The following is a 6108-nucleotide window of genomic DNA, read 5'->3' on the forward strand; positions in this document are numbered from 1 at the left end:
TACTAATTGCTAAAAAGAGGTAGACAACCAAACTAGAAAATGGCAAGAGACACAAACCAAAACTTTACAAAAGATATTCAAATAGCAATTCAACTTCATTAATTATCAGAGAAATGCAAATTAAAATTACAGTAAGAAACTACTACCTACACACCCAAATAGTTAAATTGAAAAAGGTGAAAAATATCAAGTGATGATGAAGATGTGGAACAATCAGAACTCTCATACCCTGCTGGTGGGTGTGTAAAATTGGCATAACCACTTTGCTGTTTGATTATATCTGCCAATGCTCTATGTCTATATCTATCTATATCTATATCTTTATCTATATCTATATCTATATCTATATCTATATCTATATCTATATCTATATCTATATCATCTATGTGTATGTCTATATCTATCTAAACCTATATCTATACTTGTATCTATATCATCTATCTTAGGATAGATATATATACATATACATAAATAAATATCTATCTTAAGAACAATCTATTCCACTCCTAGGAAGTATGTGCATATGTTATATCCAGCAAGAGACATATTCTAGACTATTCGTAGAAGCACTGTTTGTAGTTGCCTCCAACTGGACAATGACACAAATGCCAATACACACTAGAAAAGATAAATAAATTGTTTAATTCACACAATACTATACAGCAATGGGAATGATCTACACTACATGAAACAATAGAAACGAACCTCACAACACAATGTTGAGCCAAATAATCCAGGCACAAAAGAGTGTGCACTCTATTTTGTTCTCATAAAGAACAAAAAATGCACAAATCTAACGGGAATATGAGCAAGGCTTTTGAGGTACTGATAATGTTCTGCTTCTTGTTCTGGGTGCTTGTTACAAAGATATGTTCAGATTGTGTGAAAATTCATTGAGCTGTACACTTATGTGCATTTTTCTGTATGTATGTACATTATACCTCAGCAGAATGATTTTTTTTTTTTTTTGTGAGGAAGAGCAGCCCTGAGATAACATCCATGCCAATCCTCCTCTTTTTGCTGAGGAAGACCGGCCCTGAGCTAACATCTATTGCCAATCCTCCTCCTTTTCCTTTTTTCCCCTTTTTCTCCCCAAAGCCCCAGCAGATAGTTGTATGTCATAGTTGCACATCCTTCTAGTTGCTGTATGTGGGACGCCACCTCAGCATGGCCGGACAAGCGGTGCGTCGGTGCGCTCCCAGGATCCGAACCCAGGCCCCCAGTAGCAGAGCGTGCGCATTTAACTGCCAAGCCATGGGGCCGGCCCCTCAGCACAATGTTAAAAATAATTAAAATGGTGATTACAACATTTTAATCTCAGGTCTAAAGAATGACTTTCATTTAAAGTGAAATTTAATTGACCACCCCCTTCATAAATGGTTACTTTTATAGTTATGTAGTTACAGCCTTTACCGGCTACAACCTGAGAGTTACCATTTTATCTTTCTCTCATCTACAGACTTAGGTCCGCCAAAATTCTTGTGTTTTGCAAGTTGTCCTGCTGTCCACGTGTAGTTCTTTCTCAGATACTGGTTTTAATTTCTCTATTTTCTTTTCATTTTGCTTTTAAATCTTAGAAAAAACCCTTAAGAGACCACATTTCCCCAAGAAGCACTCTCATTTTTGCTGACACAGAAGAATAAGATAGGAGCCCCTTTCCCCTTCCAATGTCATCAGTTCAGATTCATCTCAGTCTCCTCCTCTTTGGTGTTTGTGTCAACAACACAGAGTGGTAAGAATAAATGTTTAGAATAATGATGGTAGGAGATTTCAGGTCTCCAGAATCTCTGAAGTAAGAATTCCCCACACTATGCCTACCATGGCTAGAAAGTGAGAAATCATCCCAAAAGGAGTCTTCGGTTAATCTGGAATGTAGAAACATATTTTAATGAATGACAGCAGCCCACTGTAGCATCTTTCTTTTGGATATTGGAATGATAAATCCATGGTTTTCAAATCTTCTGCTCAGGAAACCAGTGTGACAATCCTAATAGTTTCCTATGTCACCTGTCCTCTCCCTTCCTCCTTTCTTTCCCTCTCTTGTTTCCCTTTACTTTTTTCTATTTTCTTTCCTTCTTTATTTCCTTCCTCTATATACCATTTCCATGACTGTATTAGGGTTCAGCGAAAAAAGCTAACCAATAGGATATATATATACATATCCTATTATATATACATATATATATGGAAAAGTATTATGAAGAATGGGTTCACGTGATTATGGAGGCTGAGAAGTTGCATGATCTGCCATCTGCAAGCTGGAGACCCAGGAATGATGGTGGTATAATTCAGTTCCAGTTTGGTGGCCTGAGAGCTGTAGGAGCCAATGACGGAAATCCAAGTCCAAGGGCAGGAGAAGGGCAGGAGATGAGATGTCACAGCTCCAGCAGTGAGGCAGGAAAAAGGGGTGAATTTCTCCTTCCTCTACCTTTTGTCCTATTCTGGCTCTCAATGGATTGGATGATGTCTACCTTTGTTGGGAAGGCAATTAATCTGCTTCACTGAGTCCATCAATTCAAATGCTAATCTCATCTGGAAACACTGTCACACACACACCCAGAAATAATGTTTCATCTGGGCACTCTGTGGTCCATCAAGCTGACATATACAATTAACCATCATAATGACACTGAGATCTTTTTGAGGGAAAGATGACTCCAATATAGATCCTTTCCTTAGGAAGTTGAGAGTTAAGATAATGAGTGTTGCAGGTTGTGGAGTCAGCAGAAGAAAAAATGAGGAGGTACAAAATCATGGGGATGTATATGAAACCAGTCCCATTTGAGCATACAATGTTTGTAAACCCCGTCCAGGAGATCTGTCGAACAATGTCACGTCCCACACCTGCATTTTGGATACACATGTGTGGATCATCTGGAGAATTTAGGCAGTTTGGGTTTTACCACTTCCTAGTTGGTGTGACCTTGAGCAAGTCACTCAATTATTGTCCAAAACTCATGAGAAATACATATGAGGTTCACAGGGCATGGCTTAGAGTTAGTTCTCAGCCTGCACCATAATAATTTATCTACAACATGATGACAATGAGACCTACCTCACACACAGCGTACTTCTAAGGAGTAGGTGTGATTGTGTGTCTGTTTTGAAAACTGAAAGCAGCTGAGTAATCTGATTTTGCCAATCTCATCAGCCCCAGGTGACTGCTTCTTTCCTTACACACGCCAGGTACATCTGTGGGGGCTTGTCTGAGAGTGGCTCATTTTGCTGTTGATGCTATGGTTCAAAGCCCTCTTCCCAACATTTTTGAGTAAGTGGGAAATGCTTTTCCTCCTCTAGTGATGTTTTTCTTTTTCACTTAGGAATTTGAGGTAAGACATATGTTCAAAAAATCAAAGTATTGTATCACATACCTGCTTATAAACATAAATTTTTGTATGTAGTTTCAGTATAGGTGTTTATATTATAAACGTTTAGAGTTAGAAAATAAATTATAATCCTCAATTACAAATCCAGTCATTTCGATATCAGGCCCCGAGGGGTCTGTGCATCTTTCAATGCCTCAGCACTATAGAAATGTGGGCATAATAATGGAGCTCTGCTTTGCTGAGATTTTTCCTAGCTTTTAACAAACATTTATGGGGTGATTCTTATACCAACTGCTTCATTTTATGTCTTCCAAAACGTATACTATCCATGTGAAAGTGATATTATTGTCCTGATTGTATCGACGAGGACACTGAGACACAGAAAGATTAAGTAACTTGCTCAAGGTCTCACAGCTGGTAAAGCCATGTCTCAGTCCAAGATTTGTCTTATTCCAAGGCTTATGTATTTAACTGCTGCAACTAGACTTCTTCCTAGTGTTGATCAGCCCTTCCCAGAAAATCCTACAGGGAAAAAGTCTCAGGAAAATCTTTTGCAAATCAGGCGAAAGTAGTATGTGGGTGCAAGAAGCCTGCTCGTGGTAAGTGAGAGGTGCGGCTGAGAGTGACTTAACATGAGAGGATGTCAAAGGTGACTTAAAAAAAAAAAACTAGCTTGAAAAAGCAGGCTTTGTAGTCTCTAGAGGTCCCTCCACCAAGAACCTGGATCAACCACATAGTACTCCAATGGCAAGGTGCAGAAATGAGTTCAGAGTAGCATTACCTCAAACATGAACTCCTCTTGAAAATAATGGATCTGGTGGGTTCCCACGGATGCTGTCTTTTTACAAAGAGTGGGAAAGATACTTTGAAAGTATAAGATTATGTGCATTGCATTGAAACTCCTGCACAACGGAGAGGGAGATGGGTGAAGTGGATAGACAAATACAATTTTATGTGTTTTTGCAAGGTCGAAATAAGGATCACGAGGATTTCTTAGAAATAACCCCAAAGGGAACCATCTTTTGGAAACAAGCTCACCAAGCCTCTTGTAAGAACCTGCAAACTGAGTGATATCTCCATACCCCAGCTTCTCATTGAGCAAGTGCTGCTCCTTTCTTTTTCTTCCTAATAGTGAAAAGCCCCCACTCTTGATGGAATCCCTAAAAGTTTCAGGAGCTTTATTCATATTTAGCAGCACATGAGTGCAGAGAGGGGTTAGCCATTAAAACACCTTACTTCTCCCAAACTTCCTCCAAACTTCCTTTCCCACCCAAGAAGCAAAGCTGGCCTGGCTGTGTCTGCTCAATTCAGGAATTGCTGTCTTTGAGTGCTGTTTTTCCAAGGCAATCACCCTCCTCAGAGCTGGGGATATCAGCACCTTCTCAACTGCCTTCAAACATAGCGGTTAAGTGCCTGCGCTCGGCTGCTGGCGGCCGGTGTTTGGATTCTGGGCGCGCACCGATGCACGCTTGTCAGGCCATGCTGTGGCAGCGTCCCACATAAAGTGGAGGAAGATGGGCATGGATACTAGCTCAGGGCCAGTCTTCCTCAGCAAAAAGAGGAGGGGTGGCATGGATGTTAGCTCAGGGCTGATCTTCCTCACAAACAAAACAAAACAAAACAAAACAACAACAACAAAACACTTCCAACCTCAACAACCTGCCAAGTAGAATACATCCCATCCCCTGGAGCCAACTGACTTTCTTCCAATATTTCACAAGTCACACTTCCCCTCTTCCTAATAGTGAAAAACTACCACTTTGCTTTGCTTCCATAAGAGTTTTGGTTTCGATAGGAACATTCCATACAATTGCAGCATTTCTGAAAAAATCAGCACTAACAGCTTTTCAGTTTCAGAAATTCACACACACAACACCGACTTCAGTCTCCAAGTAGGAAATTGATCGTTTTGTGATGCTCCAACTGCATCTTAGAAAATATGGGTTGTGGGGAAATTCTATGTTTAATGGAAAGCCTACCTCAACGCTAGTGACATTGTTCTCTTCTTCCTTCAGATGTGAAAATGCAGACTCAGGGAATCACTTCATTTTGACTTTTCCACTTTGCCTTACAGAGCCTCGGCCACCTCTTTTAGTCCCTCAGCCACAGCCCAATAAAGGAATTACCAAAGGGAATGTTGTTGGGTATGAATGTGGAAGTTGAGTGGCCAATTCAATGGAGTTCCTGTGGGAGTTATTAAAATGTCACCAAGCCCTCCTCTGTCTCTCCCTCATCTCCTCTCTGTCCCATATCACATGTACGTGCGGAGACACCAGCGCATATTGATTACATATCTTTTTCTCTAGACAGTGCATTATCCCTCTTGGCTCAAGAAGAAAGTGTCGTGCACACCAAAGACCGTGCAATATTCCTCCTGACCAAAATCATTTGCTTGCAATTGGCTGGGAAATAAAACTTAAGTAAAAAGGTAGCAATGCAAAAATCAAAGCCCCGTGACTACTGTCAGGGCAGCTATCAGAGACCAACTAATGCAGATGTATATGTGCAATTTCTGTTTAATGCAATATGTACATTGACCCTGTGCAATTATTTTAATCTACAACTCTGAGATCCACAGCTCAGTTAGAATCTAGGGATGTAGCTCGGTAATAGCTACTCATGTTCATCAGTGAAATTACTTGAGAAGTATGCGTGTTATTGGGTTCATGGGTACCCAGAGAGTTGATCTTTGAACCATTTGATTCAGGGAGCAATGTAGGAAAGGGTAGTTTGAAAGCTATGTGTGTGCCCAAATCCAGTTGACTTTTCTATGGCTCTCAGC

The sequence above is a fragment of the Diceros bicornis genome, chromosome 31 (genome assembly GCF_020826845.1).
Source record: "Diceros bicornis minor isolate mBicDic1 chromosome 31, mDicBic1.mat.cur, whole genome shotgun sequence".
Taxonomy (NCBI): Eukaryota; Metazoa; Chordata; class Mammalia; order Perissodactyla; family Rhinocerotidae; genus Diceros; species Diceros bicornis.